The sequence below is a fragment of the Halichoeres trimaculatus genome, unplaced genomic scaffold (genome assembly GCF_033239565.1).
Source record: "Halichoeres trimaculatus isolate MK-OKI-2021-1 unplaced genomic scaffold, fHalTri1.1 fHalTri1_scaffold_1, whole genome shotgun sequence".
NCBI classification, from domain to species: domain Eukaryota; kingdom Metazoa; phylum Chordata; class Actinopteri; order Labriformes; family Labridae; genus Halichoeres; species Halichoeres trimaculatus.
The window spans coordinates 12,656,452-12,679,691 of NW_027437179.1; the positions used below are offsets into that span (position 1 = coordinate 12,656,452).

The 23,240-nt window shown below is 39.6% G+C and overlaps 1 protein-coding gene across 2 annotated transcripts in view; it reads right to left on the reverse strand.

Annotated features, from left to right (window-relative positions):
• The window catches only part of fhit (fragile histidine triad diadenosine triphosphatase), a 476,436-nt gene that overhangs the window by 449,614 nt on the left and 3,582 nt on the right, over window positions 1-23,240 (reverse strand). For both annotated transcript variants that reach the window (XM_074675648.1, XM_074675656.1), the window contains exon 2: window positions 17,461-17,548. The gene's annotated coding sequence lies outside the window, so the exon portion shown is untranslated. The remainder of the gene's footprint in view (window positions 1-17,460; window positions 17,549-23,240) is intronic.

Consider the following 23,240-nt stretch of genomic DNA (forward strand, 5'->3'; position numbering starts at 1 on the left):
TCGAGTAAGGAAAGAGTCTGAACGCAGTGGCATGGCTCCACTGTGGATTGTGTGCCAGCCAGATTTTCCATCTCACCTGTCAGTGCTTGACCTTTCAATGTGCAACCAATGAGACAGAAGCTATCCACAACAAAACCTGAAAACAACCTCTGACAACTGAAGAAAGGATAAAGAAAAGTCTCATGAACAAAACTTCTTTTTTGATAACCATCTTCCCCACGGGAGGAGATTTAAAAATGGCTGACTCGAGATCTGGAGGTTTTACTTTTCAGCTCACTGCAGTGATGGAGAAAGTTAGCACCATCATGATTCTGGGCATTCTCTTAAAACTTTAATGCATCACTTAATGGAATTAGTTTCTATTCGATGTGAAAAATGCCATCCACAAACACGTCTTTTCTTTTATCTTACAAATCTCTGCAGCACTTTTTCTGCCAACCAGACTGCACAATGGGAATTATAAAGCTACACTGCTTTGACTCTGTGCCCTAAACCTCCTACTTAGAAATGTGAGGTCAGCAGCAGTCATCTGAGAAATGTTTGTGTCCAGACACAAACCTTTCTCTATTTGTTCGTGCAACTTTATTAATGAATCTAGTGAGCCTCAAGACAGTCTAAAACAGAGGGAAGGAAGGGACTGCTTTAAAACATCAGGCTAATCATCCAGAGAGCAGGAAAGCCTGGTGAAGGGTCAGTAGATCCACTATCCATTCATGCACATGTCATGGCTCAGGTTTGTCAAATAAAATAAAGAAACAAAAATAAAAATAAAAAAGAATATCAATACCATTTATTAACTGATATAAATATGTTGTTATGAAGTCTTTGACGGGCTGACTGACCTTTTACTAAAACATTACACCATATTTCAAAAAAAAAAAAAAAAGGTCTCACTACTTAGAAACTGTCACACTATGAAAACATCTTTGAGATTTAATATGTAGTTTGCATATTTTGGTATTTTAAAAACAAGTGCTCCAGCATTTAAAGGGGCTGTGAGGAGTTTTGAATGTGATCTTGAAAAAGTCTCCCTTCTAGATATAGGTATGCCTGATCCTAATCCACACGGTGAAATGAGATTATCAGCGCCAATATTGCTAGTTACAGGTTATTTTAAATTGCTACCTCTTAGGTTCCCAATCAGGTCCACCAAGACTGGATTGACCGTCTAGGTCTCTATGAAAACACCACGGCAGCTGACAAAGTTTAGTAGTGAGAAGAGATAAAACACAGAGATCTGTGTTTTATCTGTGACTAATTTTGTTGTGATGGTGGACACAAGAGCAGAAAAATGACAGAAGAGCAGAAGAAAGATAAACGGGAGAGTGATACAGCTAGGGTTGCCACCTGTCCCGTAAAATATGGAATCTTCCCGTATTTCACACTTAAAGGTTGCATTCCATTTTAAATCAATACAGGACGCAATGATACTGCAACATCAGGACAAACTAATGTCACTCACAGTTCTTCATACCTGAGGCATCGCAAGATACGGGAATCTTACTAATAGCTAATAAAATGTGATTAGTTGCCGCCCCCTCTCTCTGGAACTCACTCCCACAACACACCCATGACTCCGTTGACCTCACCACCTTCAAAACCCCAGTAAAAACACACCTATTCCGCACAGCCTCCAACCCATAATCCTGTCTTGTCTTAGTCTCTTGTTCATTAAATTAATGTTTCTACCTTGCACTGTCACCATTTTGCTTTTATCTGTTTTCTACTGTACACTTGTTTTTACCTGCACTTTTAACATTTCAATGTAAAGTGACTTTGAGTTTTTGAAAAGCACTCTATGACTAAAATTTGTGATTATTATTATTATCAAATTGGGAAATTCAATCTTACTAAAAGAATCAACAGAATGACATTTTAAAAAGGTCCCTTATTTTTCTGCCTTAAGGGTGGCAACCCTAGATACAGCCCAAGCTAAAGGCGGATTAGCTTTTAGCTAATGTAGCTTCAGCTTTTTAGCTGACAGGACAAAGCTAACCAGGATTTACTATCGTTACACATTATGGACAGAGAGCACTGGACTGCCAGCAGCACTAAATATAAAGGACTACTAAACCACTTACAAACTGACAGTGTTTACTTGTTGTCTACTACGATAGCCTACAGATATATCAGAGTACCAGGCAGCCAATGTTGCTAACATGTAGCTGGCTGCTACAACATTTGCTTGATGTCACGTTTCAAACTGTAGCGCTATGTAATTGTACCAAAGATACCTTACCTCAGTGCATTGTGCCCATTAAAAAGTTGTCTTGAACAAAGAAAATTTGTTACGATCCGACCTTTATTTAATTCCAAAACAAACTCACGCGTCACTGAAAGTAATTTACGAAGGTGGCGAGGGAGTGCAATTAAAACAGATCCTCCTCATAGCATCTTTAAGTTTAAGTAATAATCTGACTGAGCAACTTTCACCTCTGCTCGGTTAACATTGGACAAGTCGAATCCAAACTCTGACTGAAGCCATGAAATTAAGCACTTTGTCCACCACTGACAGAAGAGATTTTCTTTATGGACCATGATATCGTTTCACAGGTTAAAACTGTGTCGGAAACGTTTCTCTTGAGCAGGAGACATTTATCTTTTCTTGTTATAATTTATTGTATTGCAGAGGAAATGGGCAGCAAAGTGCTTCTGCAGAGTGACACGGTCGGAGCTCCAGACCTAACATGCAATCATTCCATTTATCCAATTAAAATCATTAAAAGTGCCCCCACTTCTCTTTTTCCCAGATATTTGACAAAGTTTAAGTAATGAGCTTGCTCCATTAAACACAGTTTGACAGGCTCTGCTGCACTCATGGCCTGTAGTTATAGAACCTTGACGTTAAGGGAGGAAATGCTACGTATACCGCAGCACTTCAGTGCAGCATTAAGCACAAACTAGTGCAAGAGAATCATAATAACACAAAGATTCAACTCTGCATTAAAGTCGCCCTCAGAAATGAAAAAGGAAGTGTTTTTTTGTGTCAGGCAGGATCCTGTCTGTCTTATGAAATTAATGGAGACCAAGAGGGACAGGTTTGTCCTTAATTTGCTCTATGAGTTAGGCTTGTGCCATCAAATATGGTAACCCATTTATTCAACAATGGCCTACATTTTTCCTTCTTGATCATCATAAAGGAACAGCTCAACAGTCTAACTTCCACTGCTCCTGCTCGCATCCTGGATCCCACTTTTATTATTGCTTCAAAACTGTCAGAAATGAAGCCTCAATCTTTCAGTATGTGTAAGCTCACACGGCAAGGTTACGTGACTCTATGGAGCTGTCTTTAGGTTAATTTCATGAACTCATGTAGCATCTACTCTTTGACCCACCTTTTGGTGTTACATAAGCAGAACTAATTCTATATTTACTACACATCCTTTTCACTGCTAAGGCCAGCGACACACAAGACAACCTTAAAACCTCAACTGATTTCAAAAGTGTTGACAGCTACAAACGTAAGGACATTTGTGACTGATTTTTCCTTCAGCAGCACACAGAATGAGGCCTGTTTTGTAAAAATGATCAAGGACCAGTACCTCTCATTGACCTATCTATTAACCCTGAAGGTAGGATATGAATACTCTATTTGTTAAGTATTTCTTTGAGTGATTCCTGTAAAATTCAGTCACAAAGTGTGGTAAGACATACTTGTACCATCATTACAGACTTCTAAAATCAAACCTCACCTGTCCCTCAGTTGTCTCTTAGCATCAGCTGATCAGTGGTCATTTTTGGGGAGTGTTACCTTCTGCATAAACAGCAGCAAACTCTGCCTCTGACCAAGCGGCAACCTCAGGTCTGAGAATATGAGACAATGCGGAAGTACCAAATCTGCTGTTTCTGGAGTGTTCGCTTGAGGCTGTCTCCGGAAGTAGCGGAAGTCACATACACACCAAGCCAAAAAAAGCTGCTTTCAAAGCAGAAATTAACCTATTTACAGCCTGGCTCAAAAAATGTCTCCTGTCTGAGTCTCTAATTTTACTACCGGCATCCACTGCACAGGGGGTGAATTTTTCCTAACGTGGTCGTTCAGATGATATTAAGATCGCGAGCTCCCCCAATAAGAGGCACAGCTGAGGGTCACGTGACCAACAGGTGCCCTATGGCTGTAGGCGAAGCCCTTGCCACTACCAATATGGCCGCTATAGCTGATGTGCTTCATTTTCCGTTTCAGAAACAGATGAGTGTCGACGGCGAGACTACGTCCATGTTTTATACAGTCTATGCTTCTGACCAAGGAAAATGTTCTCCACTAGGGGGCGATATGGAGAAAATATGTCAGGATTTTTTTTTTATGGCAGGGTCAGGATCTGAATTTTACCAGTATTGTTTTTCATGATGTTTAAAAGACTATTGTGACCTGACAATTACACTTGTAGCCAAAAATATTTCTCATCCTGACTTCTGAACATGTTTTGTGCATTAATGATGATCCCAACTGTGAGGGAGATTCCACAAGACTGCCAAAACCTCAGACATGATATCTCATGAGACTTGTGTAAACGTAAACTTTGAAAATACAGCCCAACAGTTTGTGTCAGTAAGCGAGTGAATGGGTCAAACCGTGAAGTTCCAGTCACTGAGACTGTTGATTTTAGTAAGATATGTAAACAAAAGTCAGAATCAACTTATCACCATTTCAACTATTTGATCTTGCTTCTACCTAATAACTTCTGGTGTCCAAGTCAACATCCAATGAGCTTCTAAAGTTTGACAAGACCACAGCTTGATTTGCTGTAAGCATCACAACCTGAGAAAGGAAGGAAAGGCTGATGGTGTGGGCTAAAAGTCAAGACTCTGATCCATTTATCACTCCTTGAGACAGAGTTTGTCTCTTGGAGGAAAGAGAAAGAGCTTTCTGACAGACAGCCTTGAAGGTATTCTCAGGAGCTTGTTTCGCAGAAGGTCAAGGCATCCAGGAGTGGGTAAAGGAGTTATGATAGACACTGTATGCAACATTTGAGATGTTGAAAGCCCAAAGTATAACAAAACGCAGAACAAAAGTCTAGACATTCAGTGTCAAATGTGAAATGCATAAAAGCTTTTTTATAGTTATTGCATGTTGAATCAGAGGGACTTGACAGCAGAAAGAAAAACAACTGAAACAATAAATTTAAAAAATATGATACAGAACTGAACACTGCTACTATATCTTGACACCAGGTAGATTTTTCTGCTTGGATTTAATGTGAAACAGAGAGGGTTGCTTGGGTATCTCTATTCAGACATTCTTTGAAAAGAGCAGGTCTGGTCCAGATAAAACCTGAAGAGAGGCAGCAGACAGGAAAAAAGCAGCAGCTGAAACCCTGCTTTCCTTCTCTCATAACTTAGTGTTCCCTCGATTGTAATTCTTTATACCAAATATATTCACGCTATTTGAAGGTTATCTGTTAATATCACACCAAGACTTCAGAATAAACACAACCATGACGATTTACTTTTCTCCTTCTTGTTTCTCGTAAACATCACTGGTGAGAACTTCTTCCCAAAAAATCATAGTCAGAGCATCAAACACATCATTCACACTGAAGCACTGATAATTGTATCCATTAGACCAAGGGTTTCCATTTTTTTTCCTGACTGCCAAAATAGTGTTAGTATAAAAAGGTTTGATTTTTGAAGGAGCTTTACAACCCAACCATCAGTGTTTCCCAACCTTTGCTTTGGTAACCACTGCATTAGAGCACCCCCTTCACTAAGAAAAACAGCAGACTTTTGGGGACATCACTTATTTTATTCTAAAGTTTTGTTGGAATAGAGAGGAATAATTGTGATGTCTTAATGTCTAAACTTTTTGTTTTCAGTCCTACCTCTCTTTCTCCTCTCTATTTAGCCAGAACAAATCCATAAACTTTGTCTTGTTTTATGCTTTGTGAGTCTGACTTTTAACTTTTCTAACTCTTCATCACTTCATTGCATTTAACTTTAACGAGTAAAAACAAAGTTTCCAAGGGACCATGACCCTTGGGGATCCACCCACCACAGGCACCAAACTCCTGTGGGAAACAAAGGCTAATGAGCAAAGTGACAGCATGCTAATCTGCTAAACTAAGATGTTTTAGTATTCGCTTCAAAGCACAGCTGTGCCTGAGTGCAGCCTCACAGAGCCGCTATCCACTAACAGCTAAAACCAATCAGCTTGTTTTGATTTGGAAAAGAGAAGCACAGCTGTTGGCAGCTAAGCCGAGCTCCGGCTCGACTATGACTATGTAAATTATGAGCTGACACGAAACATGCCTACAAGCTTTGGTCTGGCCAGTGGGAGGAATGAGCGAGTCTGCTGCTGTTTGTCCGTTTGTTTAAAGAATTCCTTTATTTTCTTTCTTTGTCTGAAAACTTTGGAGAAAAATATGCCAAATGAAGCACGAAACAAAGGAATAAAATGAAGGAATAAAGTAATTAAAACACCAAAAAAATCAATGAGCTGAATAAGTCAACTCTGAAACAAAAACACACTGAATCTTTGTACCAACAATCAAATTAGTACAGGACATTTTGCCAATGGTGTTTCATCTTCACTGCTTATAGCATTGATTTCTCATTACTGCTTAATTCAACAGGAATGTAACCATGGAGTAAAAGAGGCTGAGAGGATGATTAGGAATAGCTGGTAATATACCGGGATAAAGACTCCATTTCCCATGAGCACTAGCACCCACTGTCGGGAGGATGTGACTCTTAACAAGGTGTGCGTTTGTTTGTAAGCAAATGGAGAGTAGATCTTCTTGATGTCACTGCTACATGTTCTGAATCAATCCAGTCCCAGTCTTTGTTACAAAGCACAATCACAATCTGTGGAGAAATACAACAGCCACTGTCACTGCATGGTAAGTGACGATTCCTTCTACCGATGAACAGTCTGTAGTGTTTCACCTTCCACCTTCTGGGGTCACAATGGTTTAGTCTGTCACCCCAACAGAAGGGTCCCAAAAAGCGTGACAGCTCGTCTCCGTTATATGGGGATCTGTCCCAGGATTAGTCAGTGGAAATGCCACAACGACGTACTAAGACTAACTGAGCTGAACTGAACTGAACTGCTCTGCGTAAACAGGGCTTGTGAGGCATAAACACACAGCCATCTCAAAAAACAGAATGTCAAACAGCGACATGGATTGTAACAAAATTTCCTCTTTGCAAGGGGTGCACCGATCACAATTTTCTGGCCGATCACTGACCTTTAAAAAAGGCTGACCTGCCGATACCAATTTGGACCGATACAGAGTGAGCAAATACGATGGAAAAGGCTGAGTCTATAAAAAAGTTTGCTGAACTGGTCACACTCTGGGAACATACACGGAAGAGAATGCCGATATACTGATACCTGGGGCAAGGGCAAGTGGCTCAAAGGAATAGAAAACTATGGACTCAGAACACTGACACTTTTTTTTTCAGTTTCAACTTACTGGCAGTGTTTTGACATGGAGGGGAGGGGTAGGGGCTGGGGGCGGGGCTTGGAGCGCAAGAACGCTTTTCCAGGTTTTTTAAGAGTGGATGCAATTCACCTGGGACTCCCAAACTGCCAGTAAGTCTGTTTCTCTCGGTCAGTATTTTTAGGGTCTTAAGGGGGTTTAGAGTTTTAAGATGAGACTGAAAAAAAGAGAATTAAAACTGAAAACTAGTGACACCCCCACCCCCCACCCCCCCCCCCCCCCCCCAAAAAAAATAAAAATAAAAAAATAAATTAAATTAAAAAAAAATAAATTAATAATAATAATAATAATAATAATAATAATAATAATAATAAAAATATAAATTAAAAAAATGTGTCAAAACTGGTATTAAAAAAACCGTCATAACGTGAAAAATACTCAAAAAAATGTGTCTTTTTAATGTCCGTACTTTGTTTTTCAATTCATCATTTTACAGTATTAATACTCAGGGCTTACAGTGGAAAAAAAATCTTGAGCCTGAAATTCTGAGATTCAATTTTTAGTGTTAATAATTGCTTTAAAATGTGTTTTAGCTCATTAAAACACAGTATGAGATTATATTAAGAAGAGCAAATAAAAGCTCAGATGGTGTAAATAATTCCCATAATGATCCCTCTATTTTCTTGTTGCTCAAAAGTTAAAGGAAAAAAATGAAAACAAATTCACACTAGAACAGTCTGTGGTGTCATATTGTACATTGAGAAAAAGGACAAAACTATAAAATCCTCTATAACTCTTCTGTACATTTTACAAGAACTCATTACACAGCAACTGTAAACATAACAAAGCAGCTGCATAACTCTATGCTGCTTTCCTTCATAAGGCATACTGTCCAATCTGTATTGGTAATAAACATCACAAGAAAACATTGAGTGCTTAAAGAATATTGATTTAAAGATTCATTTTTTTGTTGTTGTTTTTGCTTTGTTTGTACATTTTCTGATCCCTTTCTTTTTAACATGTTGGGAAAAGGGTGGAAGGAGGAGACTTCTTTGGATGAGCAATGAGATAAAACATGGCCTGGGCAAAGCTCGTGGCGAGGAAAAAACTTTTTTGCCGTTAGTTGCGTATATTAGCTTCGTGGAGCATACAACGCAGAAGCTAGCCCCTGCCTCTCAAAGCTTTCGGCACCAGCTTCCAAAGGGCTTTCTACCGCTGCCCACCTCATCCATCCACGCCCAGCGCCATTTATTTTCAACGCCTATGTCCACTAGTGAAATGTCCTCTCCTGGTTTCATAAAATGTCGCTCCATGGTGGCGTTAGCTGCTGAGTAAACTAACTCACTGTGACAGGTGAAGTTCGCACGCGCAGTCACAACCTCTTGACACACAAAAGACCCGCCCCTTTCAACTTTAAATTGGCTGATATGGTGTTTGGTTGAACTGTGTACGGGCAATCCTTCAATCGTATTGGTCAAAAACTCACGAGTCTTTACCAAAGCTGTAGCGAGCTTTGTGTATTTATGACAATTATATAATTATACATATATACATATTTTTTTTAAGGGGGAGACTTCCTCACGCCGGAAATCCGGCGCTGTGCCGGAAAACTTTAAGCCCTGTAATACTTGTTTTAAATGCCATTCAACTTTTTCTACAATGTCAAATTTCTCAATACCAAATCTTACTGGCAGTGTTCTGACTCCGTGGAAAACGCTGTGACTAAACTCACTGAGAGAGTGGGGACAATGAGTCACAGGTGAGACACACAGTTAATACTAAGAAGTGAGCTGAGAGACACAAGAGGGCAGAAAGTCAAGAGATATGAAACAAGAGATATGAAACATTCCAAAATGTAACAGGAAACTAGACCTGAATCATGAGGGAAGGAAAATAAAGCAGCTATCCTGGAGCTAGGATAATAGCTGTTTTAGCTGTTGGTATGAAAATCATATTGAACTAGAGGTAAGACACCACAACAGGGTTAGTCCACGGGACACAAAGTACAGTCTCCTGCATCTGACACCTCAACAACCAAAGGGCTGGGTTAAGCTAGAAAATAACTACCTTACATGTCATGTTGTCAGTCAAAAGTAATAGCTTTTCCAATTCACTGCAAATGGAGGAAGGATGAGAAGCTGGCTTTCACAGAGAGGCGGGAGATGCCGTATCGTTTAGATACGGACATTACAGGGCGCATTTTCCGACAGTCTCTCCTGGGAGACATATTAGTGCGACACACTGTTATACATGGAGATTAAGAGGTAGACAGTGAAGTGCCGGCACTGACTTTTTCCCCTCTCCACACAGCTGACTATTTACAGTACAGGAGAGTGAAACAACCGAGAGTGACCAGAGGCGAACAACTCCATGTGTCAGAGAGCAAAGGTTTGGTCTTCAGGCGGATTAACGGCACTAACTGGTGAGTCTGAATAAATGATGATCCTTCACTGGGATCTGCAGAGAGGCAGCTGTGGTGTCTTTTTTTTCCTTCACGCTGACATTGACATACACTAAGCTCCAACCAAAGGACGTGAGCTGCCGCCACAGCAGCACTAACAGGATAGACTCGTCTGAAGGGCATCAAAAGTAAGCATGTTACTGCATATTCAAAGAGATCCTCCTTATTGCACTACACTCTTTTCATTGCTTATAATGACCCGAATGGTCATTGATTTTTATTCCCCCATGTGAACAACAAACCAAAAGGAATGTAATGTAAATCATATGGATACACAGTTCATCGCAATTCATCATACCATTACACTTGAAGCAGACAGGCTACAGCAGCAGAAGACCACCACAGGTGACCCTCCTGTCAGCTAAGAACAAGAAACTGAGGCTACAACTCACACAGGCTCAGAAACGCTGGACCATAGAAGATTGGAAAATGCGGCCTGGTCTGATCAGTCAGGATTTCTGCTTCATAATCAGATGGTACAGATACATCTGCAGTCCAGCTCTGCTCTGTTGCATGTTGACTGCACCGGCTGCGTGTTCAGTCAGGCAACATATATGACTGACAGACAGCTTGAGTCACAAAACTAAGAAGATCCCGCGCTTCCCACTCCATTGGTTAGTCTCTCTTCATTCATGTTGGGCTGTAAAACCTCAATCCTGTCGACTCCTGGTCTGGCTCCGCTCATTATGTCCATTTGTCATAGTCATGCTAAACATGAACTGATTTTGACACAGTTTGTTTTGTTTTGAAAGTCACTGGATGTTTTCAGGTAGTTTCTGGTCATGACTTCCTGCCCCGCTTGATCTTCTCTACGCTGAATGTATTCACAGCTCCATGTCTTAAGAAAATAGTGTAGTTGTCTATGACCAGCAACCTGCTGGACCAGCCTCGCATTCAGACTGCAAGGGAATGGATCCAGTGTAAGTTGACGGATTTACTTGAATGGAAACTTATCTGATCCACTGCAGTGATGGAGTGGAGACCATAGACCGTTGGTAAATCGGACAGTGTGGCTCCACCATTTATCACTATATGGTTTTAAAGCCAAAATACCCCCGTAAGAGGCGCCACCATCGGCAGCCGTTGTGCAGCCAGAGTCTGCGCAGTAGAGACTATAAGGGACTCAGAGAGAATCTGAGTGGAGCTGGGTGAAAAATATATATGATTTTTTTCTTTCAAGAGTCGTTTCTCTTCTTGGCTCTACCTTCAGACATATTTTACAATTCCCCCCCAAAATACACAAGAACGGCAGCTGTCAATCATCGTTAAACGTAACACAAAGCCCATTTTTAACCTCTAATAACTACTGAATACGAAAATTTTCAGGAAAAAGAGGACCTGAATACAAGGCAGCCAAACAATATCTTCAAATCACCACAACAACCGGGTGTGAGTAACATTTTGAGGAGGTTTATTAATTTATTAAAGTTTGACCACAGCCCATCTGGAATGACTGGAAAGCCAGATTTTTTGACCCATACTGCAGCCAGTCTATAGTGGAAACAGACTGGAGACAAACTGGGAACATATCTGGTGTATTTTAGCTGTCAGCATTTAGAGTCACCATCATGAAAGCATGGATCCATCCTGCCTTGTATCAACGGTTCAGGCTGCTGCTGATGCTGGTGTCGAGCGTGGGGGAGATTTTCTTGGCTCAATTTGGGACGCCTTGTACCAGCTCGGCCTGGTTTAAATTCCACAGCCTGCCTGAGTATTGTTGCTGACCATGTCCATCCCTTTGTGAGCACAGTGTACCCATCTTCTGATGGATACTTCCCGCAGGATAACGCACCATGTCACAAAACACTAATCTTCTCAAACTGTATCTCAATCCAATAGAGCTCCTTTAGGATGTGGTGAAAGAAGAGGTTGTCATCATGGATGTTCAGCCCACAGATATGCTGCAACAGTGTGATGCCCACCCATTCACACCACTTTCAATCACTGATGGCAGAGGATGGCACAAGGGCACTTCAGCATGTGGACAGCAGGAAACCCTAACCGTCCTATTGAGACCAGCTCTACTGCTGAGCGACAGCCAGTGTCTCTGGATGACTGTCTATCAGACATGTGAAACACAGCCAACACACATCAGGAGACTCACCTGACAGGTCTACACCAAGCGGCAACCTCTGGTTTGAGAATATGAGACAATGCGGAAGTGCTAAAATCTGCTGTTTCTGGCGTGTTCGCTTGAGTCTGGCTCCAGATAAGTCACATACACACCAAGCCAAAAAAAGCTGCTTTCAAAGCAGAAATTAACCTATTTACAGCCTGGTTCAAAAAACGTCTCCTGTCTGAGTCGCTAATTTTACTACCGGCTCCCACTGTACGGGGGGTGAATTTTTTTCCAACACGGCAATTCAGATGATATCAAGATCGCAAGCTCCCCCAATAACAGGCACAGCTAAGGGTCACGTGACAGCCGGCGCCCTATGACTGTAGGCGACGCCCTTGCCACTACCAATATGGCCGCTATAGCCAATGTGCTTCATTTTCCGTTTCAGAAACAGACGGGTGACATCAGCGAGACTACGTCCATGTTTTATACAGTCTATGGTCTTTACTGAGCTTTGACACATCACACTGGAAGCAATTATTCTCTTTGATAAGAACTCCCTCAGAAAAGAAATCTGACAAGCAGAGTTCACACCTTCATCACCAAACTGCTCAGGTAAAGGAATGTAATCTTCCTGATCGAACAGGCCTCAAAACTGTGTTTGGTGTTCCAGGTAAGTCACAGACAACTTATTCAGTGTGTCAGTAGCTTCCTCCACACCATGAGTCAATTCATCAAAAACTTTCCTTTAACCCTTGTTCAAATTCCAAAGAGGAGGCGGTGTTTCTTACTCAGACAAGTGATCTAACTCCAAAGCACATAATTGATAGTATTTCACTTTGCCATTAGTAGTTATTGATTTTGTATGACATCTGGTTTGGGTTTTTTTTGTCTTTGACTGCTCTCAGAGCTGCAGAGCTTGGTGCAGTAAATTGCTGACTTCTCACTGAATGAATGGGAGCAGAATTAGCCTCTTAGTGGATTGGTGGAACTTCAGTTTGAAGCACTGTGAGCTTGCAAATACTGATGAATGAGGCCCGTGTGTGCTCACAGCTCTTCACAAGGGTTTGTTTGCACCACAGTTGATTTGCATTAATTTATCACAGAGAATAAATACCAGCATGTAAAGAGCTGCGCTGGTGGGTCGCGTGTTTTAATGACGGATTGTGTGCTGTTCTAAAACTGCAGATATTTTAAACCTGTCATTTTAAGAAGTCTTTAAAATGAAGGCTGTAAAGTTTGTGATGTCTGAAACTTGAGCAAATCCATTTCAGAGACCAGACTTACTAATGCCTCTGCAGAGCACTGAAGTTCTAATTTACATCCTTCTGTTTTTCACAGGACAGTGTTCTTCCATTTTGTTATTTATTCATTTAATTAGATATGTTCTTTTTTAAAAAAACAGTCACCCTCTCAACAATATTAAACACTGAAAGTAACAGTCTCTAATCCAATCTCCAATCCCTGTCTATCATCGTCTGATGTCACTGGGTCTGGTGCCAACCTCGTAGTGGATCCAGTGAAGTGGGTGGTTAGCGTTTACAGCCTTCCAGCCACAGCTTTTTATGCCATCTGTAAAGTTAACGTCATTTTTGGTTCATTACATCACCCAGAGAAGCACATGTTCATCTGTTACAAGAGACAGACACAGGCATAGAGTCTCTTCACCCTGGTATACTTCAGCGATTTGAGGCTAAAAAACTGTTTTCTCGCCATTTTGTCAAAGTTCATGGGAATGAAATTTATTAAAATCATGACAATATCATTATTACAATTATTATTAGTAGTATGAAAATAATTTAACTGGTTATTTATGATGCCTTTCAGAGCATTAGGAAACCTGACCAAACCTTCACTCAGGCTGTATAATATAGCGACAGGCAGCTCTCTTGCTCATGTTGGACAGTTTAATTTAGAAAACAAAATCTAAGGATGTGCCAAGTGCACCTGAACAAAGACACAATAGGTTTAAAAAGTCAACACATCCCTGTTTAAATGCAAGGTATTTGTGGTGTAAAAAAATGAGACATAAATGCATCATTTCAGAACAAAGAAAACTTCATTTTTCAGCATGACAGCCACACAAAGCATATATCCAAATAAAAAAAAGTAAGGCTTCACCAGAAGAAGATTCAGATTTTGGAATGGTCCAGAGTCCAGACCTGACTGTCTTTGAAAACCTGTGGGTTGATTTGAAGAGAGAGAGCTGTATTCAGGAGACCTCCTCGCAATTTGACAGATTTTGAGGGTTTTTTGCAAAGAAGAGTGGTGAAATATTGCCAAGTCAAGATGCGCAATGCTGATATTTTAAAAGATCAAAGTTTGTTTTTCAGTTGAGTTGCACAGGTTATTGGTCACATTGAAGGTAAAAAAGTTCTGAAATGATATATCTTGGTCTAGTTTTTTTTTTTTTTTTTTTAACATCATAAAGTCCTCACATAACAGGGGTGTGCAGACTTTTTACTGTCACTGTTTCTATTCACATTTTATAGTGATACTCCGGGATGGAACAAGTTGGGTCCTATCACAAGGTTTGGGGCAGAAATTATCCCTACAGCAGTGATTTTGTGCAGCAGAAGCCCAGAGCGCTCGCACCAAACACCCCCTCCCTGCTCGTCTGACTGTTTCCTCTGCATTCAGACGGGGCCAACTTTTACGTGACCAAAAACACAAATAAACGGACTCCCACCGAAAAAATCTGATATCAGTCTGCATTCACGCTTTATTTAGAGAATTTTGGGCGCGTTACTTTCACACAAAAACACCGCTAAATAAGGCTCTAGTTCTCATCGTGTCTCTTTGTCCTGGCAGACTACCTTGCGTTTGTTTACATCTGGCACGCCGCGCGCGCGGACTGATAAACCAAGCAGCGAGCACCTCGTAGCCAGCTGTGGCTCTGCAGCGGAGGTAGCGCCGATTTACGACACAATGAGAACTAGAGCCTTATTTAGCGGTGTTTTTGTGTGAAAGTAACGCGCCCGAAATTCTCTAAATAAAGCGTGAATGCAGACCAATATCAGATTTTTTTGGTGGGAGTCTGTTTATTTGTGTTTTAGGTCAAGTAAAATATGGCCCCATCTGAGTGCATAAGAAACCAGCAGAGGAGCAGGGAGGGGGTCTTTGGTGCGTGGGACCTGGGCTTCTGCTGCACAAAAACACTGCTGTAGGGGTAATTTCTGCCCTAAACCTTGTGATAGGACCCAACTTGTTCCACCCCGGAGTATCACTTTAAGGTTAAATCCTTCTATATATATGATAGTTCCAGTTTAAAGTTAACTAGTAGCCCTTGATTTTGATTGTTGTGATATTTCCCTTCCTCTTATCCCTCAAGTTCTGTGACCACCCTGGGGCTAGAGACCCCATTTTTAGAAATACCGGATCAGAATGATCATCATGCCCTTATTTGCTTCTGTTCAGGGATGTGAAGCCAAAATGACTCGATGCACTGGTGCAGCCAAGGCATATACAGGAGCAGTCTGGTAGGTGGGCACACAGTATTGACGTCACAACCTTCTGCTGATATTTGCCGTCATGACAAAAGAGCAAAAATCCCTCAGGTAGGTCAATCTACAGCAGGTTCTTCTGTTGACTTGAAGTGGGCACTTACATATTTGATAGATTTGATTGCTGTTGTTGAAGTGAATTTGAAGTCTAAATTCTAAGGGTTTTGGCCTCATTCAGGGTTGCTGTTGTGCTGCCTTATGGTTTTACCCATATGGACCAATCTGATGACCCTGGCATCAAATGAGCTTCAACCTTTCAGCCTCCCGTTGCTTTCCAAATGCTAGTAGTTATTTTCATATTGCCAGTTAAAGGCGGGATAGTTATGCACCTATAAGAATGAAATTTCACTGACGACATGGAGTCACCCCAGCTCTGAAGCCCACTGTGCCTGCAGGTAACTAACACGTTACAGGGTTGAGGCTGGATAACCGTGAGAGCAGCTGGGCAAGCGGGATGGTACAGCACATCACACTGTAATGCCATGTAAAATCTCAAACTGGAAAAGCTAAGCTTATCAGGATGTTATGTAATTATTGGACAACACTTCACTGATCCAAGATCAGCTTACACACAACCAGTAGCCAGTCATGCCCTGAATACAACATTATCCAATTAAAGCCCACCTACATGAGCATCAAGTATACATACTCAGCATGACCTCACAGAGTTGCACAAGGAGCCACGGATGCAAATGGTTCAACAAAATCAATTTGAATATTTCCAGTAGATAGGAACAAAATGTACATTTACACACATTTGCTGTTGTGCATTGTGTGAAATATAGGCCTGAATAATACAAAGTGATTGTCTGGAGCAGGAGTTCTCAAACTTTTTTAGACCAAGGACTCCTTTCAGGTAACTGTCCAAGGTCCCCTCATTATTGTAGCATTGATAAGCATAGTTTAATACTATGGAATAATGTACTATGTAAGGCTGTGCAAAAACATAATTAGGCTTTATTTGTATTTTGCAAGTAATTAATTTTGTAAACTTTGAATAAATATTGATTCCAAGATTGTTTTTGTTTTAAGGTCTTTTTTTCCATTGTTGCACTCTATGAAGGGATAAACACGTCACGATTATTTCAGAATTGAGCTCATTGCACAAAACTAGTTGAGAATATTGGAAAAATAACGCTGGTTCTGTTGGTGCAAGAGATCCCAGTTTGTTGGGATGCTTTTACAGTGATGTAGCACACTTGTAAAATCATTTTTTTAAATTGTTCCAAGGACCCCCAAGCTATGGTTTTAGGACCCCTGGGGGTCCTGGGACCCCACATTAAGAATCACTGGTCTGGAGGCTTTCTGGAGTTCAAGCATTAAGTTAGGTTTTTCTCGACCAGTCAGGGCCCCCTTATAAAAAATCTCTTCTTTTTAAGCGCATTAGTCACCACTTACAACCCAACACATACGTCTACCCATATAGTTAATGGTTGACTGATGGCTCTAAGAATGTAAGAAATTCATTCTGACTCTTGTATGTGTGAAATCAAAGTGTTTTGTGTTTATTTGGAAGTTAGTATGCAAGAAAAACAGTGATTTTTTTTACGCTCCAGGAAAAAAAAAAGATTTTGGTATTTCATTGGACAGTGGCGATATGTCTGTGAGTTTTCTCAATGATAATGGCCTTGGTTAAAAATTTCAAATAATGAAACCAAACCAAACCAAACCAAAAAATAATCAAAAAAAAAAAAAAAAAAAGAATCCCATCTGTGATCATTTTGGGCTATGAGGCATTTGAGAGACACTGTGTCATGATGTCTGAATCCTTGAGTGAAAGGCACAAAGTTTTGTATAAAACCACTTAATTATCCTATCTCTTCAAAAATTTAAAAAATTCTTTTGGAAAAAGATCACAACATGGTATGAAAAGAGGGACAGCATGCAAACAGTAAAGACAAAGTCCTCCACGATGGATTTGCCCACACTAAAGCATGAAACATCTTGCAAATGTTAAATCTGCAAGTCTGCAATGTGTCAAGCATGCACAGCCTGTAATTACTTTGCTACAACCATCAAACTGCACATTGTTAATCAGTGTATGAGCTGTGTTCTCTTTACCTCTGACAGGATGACTCCTCTGTGCTGCAGGTGAGGCTCTGGGTTTGTGGCTGAGACAGGATGCACCGGCTGCTCTCTTTCTCTCCTCCTGTGGGAGGAGGAAGCGGGAAAGACGTGATGTTTGATGTAAATGTAAGAACCACAGAGGAGGCGAGGCGAGGCATTGATATTCCGCTTGAGGTCCAGCCGAGTCCCGATCTGTACACCTTGACGTTGACCTTACGACCCAGCAGTGAAAATCATTTGGCAGCTTCTCTGCCCTCTAGCAGTTTGCATGCATGTAGAGGAATTTTCACCCTGAGAAGCCACTCTCAAACTTTCTGTCACTTCCATTTTTATATAGTAGCAAGGACCAGGGAGCGAGCAAAAGATGTTTGGCAGTAACACAAAGCTTTCATGTCTTCTTATATTTAATAGTATATGTGAAAAAGCGCAAAACACATTCAAGATCCCTAGATTCCTAGAGTCATCAGAGATGAATTTCTCTTTCCATACAAATCCGCTGTTTTTCATTTTCTATAAATGCTAGAATGAGATGCTACAGATTGATGGTCTAGGAGCACTTTACTGTATGATGGTAGACCTGAAAGTGGAGCCCATCACATCCTTTGAATGGTAGTCTCACTGAGAAGACAGTAATCAAACTGTTGATAAACATGGTGGCTACGTACTTGGGATGTTCTGAAATGACTAGTTTTGTACATATTCCAATGGGAAATAAGATTTATGACTGGCCAACTCATCAATTTTTTTTTTTAAAGACCAGCAATCATTGCTCCTCCCAATCATGTTGTGTAAATGTTGGCTGTGAAAATAAACTGTTCCATTTAACACAGCGTACACACAGCTTCATCTTCCTGGTTTAAACAAAGATGCTGCTATACCTTACAGTGCAACTGGATGCTGTTATTTGTGTTGGTTTACAGCTGAAAAGGAGAGTGTGACATCACAACCCTAGTCCATACAGACCTGGGCTTTAGCTAATACGCAACATAAACTTCAAGCCAACATGAATTAAAACTAGGGCTGGGCAACGATTAAAACTTTTAATTGTAATTAATCGCATGATTTCCCTGATTAATCATAATTAATCGCATTGTGAAAGTGCCATAACATCTGTCATGCAAACACTAAATCAGTACTTGTTATACAGTAATAGTTAAATCACATATTTAGTGGAAATCAAATTTACAAAATGTAAATACAAAATTAAAGCTTATTGCCACTGTCAGGGCATTAAAGTGATACTCCGGGATGGAACAAGTTGGGTCAAGGTTTAGGGCAGAAATTACCCCTACAGCAGTGTTTTTGTGCAGCAGAAGCCCAGAGCGCTCGCACCAAACACCCCCTCCCTGCTCGTCAGACGGTTTCCTCTGCACTCAGATGGGGCCATATTTTACTTGACTTAAAACATAAATAAACTGACTCCCACTGAAAAAATCTGATATCGGTCAGCATTCACGCTTTATTTAGAGAATTTTCAGCGCTTTACTTTCACACAAAAACACCGCTAAATAAGACTCTAGTTCTCATCACTTAAACGCTTATTTTACTAATAAATGAAAGTGTTTTTTTTTTCCCTGCATGGTCTATGTATGAGTGTGATGTTATGCTCTTGTCCACCACCAATCTTTGACACAACTAATACCTGTTATTGTTTAGATACAGAACCAGAGCAAACCTTAACCAAAGAGGCTGTTTAAAATTTATTATTATTATTATTATTATTATTATTATTATTATTATTATTATTATTAATAATAATAATAATAATAATAATAATAATAATGATAATAATAATAATAATAATAATAATAATAATAATAATAATAATAATAATAACAACAACAACAACAATAACAATAATAGTAATAATAATAATAATAATAATAATAATAATAATAATAATATTTATTAGTTATTTAAAGAAAAAATAATATCAAAATAAAAATAATAATTTATCAACATTTGTTGCAGGGGGAAACACTACTGATGTGCCGAGGAAAGGAAACAAAGATGATACAAGGCTTATTGTTGTTTTTGGGAGGTGTCTTGAGGTAATGTTTGTTATGATTTGGCGCTATAAAAATCAAGATTAATTAACTAATAACTTATTATTTATAAACTGTCTTTTTGTCATCAGTGGCTTTTATCTTTATATGCTTGACTTTCACTTTTTGAATTCTATCTATAAATTTTTTAGATACAATATTAGGAAAACCTAAGTCCACTTAGCCATCTGTTTTTGGTATTGTATCCTGTTCAGGGGGCTGGAGCTGTTATTGAGCAGGGGGCGGGGTACACCAGCCTATCATTGTGCTAACAAAATACAGCAATGGAGTAGCTTTAAAATCTGTAGTTTGCATCTCAAACATATTCATTAACCAACCTTCATGAAAAGGTCACTTTAAGAAAAAATGTTAATTATTTTTATATGCACCAGACTTTCCTGATGAAACAGGAAAAATGAACTGCTGTGTGTCCTGATCATTAGTTTTAATAAAAACTGCCCTATTTTTTTTTCTCTTTTTTGGACAGTTCTAAAAAACAAATTCAAAGTAGTTCTTTAAAAAAATTAAAGCTCTGAAACAAAGTAAGCACTGGCAACCCACAGCGCCTGTACGAGTGAGTCAGCCTCCCAGTGAACATAGCTGACAGAACAGGCCCTGCAGGTGAATTTCATTGCCAACCCCCGACCCACTGTATGCTGTGGTTAGGTTTGAAGGACTTGTTTTCTAACTCAAATGTCTTTTTAATTAAAAACTGACTTTTAAAATGCAATGCTTCAAGACAAGCTAGAAGATATTTCACTTTGAAGAAAAAAAACGAAGTGTTATGTCACTGATGTAACAGATTTTGACTAATATGTAAGCACTACTGCCAACATTATCGTCAAAGTATTTCAGAACTCATCCTCCTGCAATGTCAGATGTCCAAAGTCAACTTGGAAGTTGACTTTAAACTTGGAGTGAAATGTTAAACCTCCTTTCAGGTATTGAATCAGTTATTGGTTATCTATTATGAAGCTCTCATTTCACCGCATCAGCTAGATTCAAGGTGTAATGTATGTAAATGTGACAAATGAACCCGGAACAATGTAAAACTGCTGGTTCTGCATTCCACATGCAAACAGCTCGACTCTTTGGAAAGTCAAACAGGAGAAGCTATGTGTGTCAGGGACATAAATGACGCACAACAATGCACTAACACAACATGTCTGCACGTCGGGGAAAAACAGCGCTTAGAGAAATCAGACGCCGCTCTATTGAATTATACATGAAGCAGAGGGAAACCAAATCAATTGTGCGAGGTATTGTTGTGGCATGAAGAAAGGGTGCATAATTGATACAGGCTCGCTTACATTGTGTCCCTGTTCACAAATCTCTGTGTGGAGTTATGACGCAGAGCTGGTCAGGGGATCCGAGGGATACAGTGTCACTGATCTAATGATGCACACGGTTAATGCTTTATGCAAATACACACCCTGGCTCCACCAGGCTTACATGCATCAATGCAAATGACTATGGCTTCAAACAGGAAAAAAAGAGCAGAGGAGAGCAAATTTGTTTTTTTCCCCACCAGGGTTTGGATAAATCAATTAGCTTGCTTGATGCTCAAGTCCACACAACTTGTTATGATTATGGAGACGTGTGCGATGCTTCCCCCCGGAGTATCACTAACCAGTAACACCCTTATCTTTGGATGTTTGCAGAGCTGTTTACAGGAATCACCAAAGCAGCGTATAATAATTACAGCCGCAAAACCCAGGGCGACTGTGACAACCCCTGGAGAGGACACGAGTAACACAGCAAAGCAAAGTGTTCCTTCATTTCAGCCACAAACTTCCAAAACAGAGAGGATTTACTCTTGGTATTAGCAGCAGTGAAGGAAAAAAAAAACCTGACAAGCCTGTAATCATCTATCAAATCAGTGGCACGGCTGGTTGCAATTAGACACGAAGGAGGATCTGAGCCCCCATACACCTTAAAATATGAGGGATATCTGTCAAAAACCTTGAGTCTATTTTTACCTTATGGACAGATGGCTGACATTAGGAGGCAGAAATCCTCTGAGCTTCCTTAACGGCACCGATGAGGACTAATTAAATACTTTTTGGGAGAAATGATTTTTAAAAAATGATTTGAATGAACAGCTGGTCTCTTCAACCCCCTGCCACTCCCCTGCACTTCAGCCTCCAGACATACCCAAAGTCAAATCCAGTCTACATTAAACACAGGAGTTAAGGACACTTGAGTTAGAGAGAGATAGAAGTGCAAAGAACCTCCAGCTTCTTGTTATATAAAACAGGCTTTATAATGAGGCCTGTGGAGAAGACAATCACCGTCTATAAGAGCCAAAAGTCATGCTAGCCGCTGTGTAAGATTTATCAAAGGCATGACATTTTTTTGACCTTATTAGCAATACAACTGAGGGAATTACTTGATTCTGATTGGTCAAAGCCATAATAATAGCGATCAATACACACACTGACAAAACCGTTGATGCCTTAATTCAGCATGTCCCTGTGGTCTGATTATTCTCAACCTTTTCTAGGGGTACCATTATTTTGTCCAAGCCAGTTTCACTGAATTTGTAGTTCAAAAACAATGTCTGATTTTCATTAGTTAATGTTCATAACTTTCATCAGTTCCAAGATATTTCAGTGACCACAGTGGATTCTTATTTATTTTACAGAAGAGTACCAAGAGCTTTGTCCACGTATGTATCAACAAAGTCCTGCCAGATTGCACACGCCACATCACGTGAATCTACATGTCCAAGAGTTTAACATGTTTGACCTCTGCCTTTGACACTGTTTTCTTCTTTGAACTATTAAAGAACCTGAAGGGTATTTTTAGTGGTGACTTTGTTGTATTGAGTGAGCAAAAACACACTGAGTTGGTCATTACTGGATTGCCAGTAAACAGATGAAATTAAAATAAATAAATGAAAAAAAAACACAGAAGGAAAAGCAAAGCAAAGCAAAGCAAAGCAAAGAAAAGAAAAGAAAAGAAAAGAAAAGAAAAGAAAAGAAAACCAGGGAGGATCTGGACAGCACAGAAACAGATACAGTGGCTGAAAAAAGCAAGGAAACAAAAAGAGGCACATGGTCATTAAAAGCAAAACTCCTCTGTTTCCACTGCAAATTATTCAGCCTTGAATTCTTAGATTTCAATCTGTTAGATGTGTTACCTTGTGTTTAAAGAATGTGACTTGTTTTTAATCTTTGAGCTAACAAAAATGATGTTAAATTAAGCATAAACTTTTTTTTTCTGATCTTAATTAGTCATGGATGTTTACTTAAACTAAACTGTTGAATGAACTAAATGGTTTTGTTCATAGAAAGTCTCATAAAAAATAAAATTTGTGTAAGCTTCAGTAACATTCTAAAGTTGTTTTATTTAAGATGAACATATAATACATCTGTTGAAAACATATTTTAACCATTTGATCATCTTAGACACTGAACAAAACCATATAGAAACAATGTTAAGTAGACGCATTAAAAACCAAACCATAACACGTGATACGGTTCTAAGGCCTTTTTTTTATACATAACATAAACTATATATTTTTGTCATAAACAAACTTTTGCTGAGACAGATAAAAACACCTTTGTCTGAGTTTTTGCTTCTATTCAGTATACTTCACTTAGTTTTTCTTTAGGGAGCTTGTTTTCCAAGATTTTTGCAATAAAAATCAAAATTCTCCTCTTGTTTTTACACAATCAACTATTTTAGCTCACTTAAATTTGGATTTAACATTCTTTTTCAAGATTT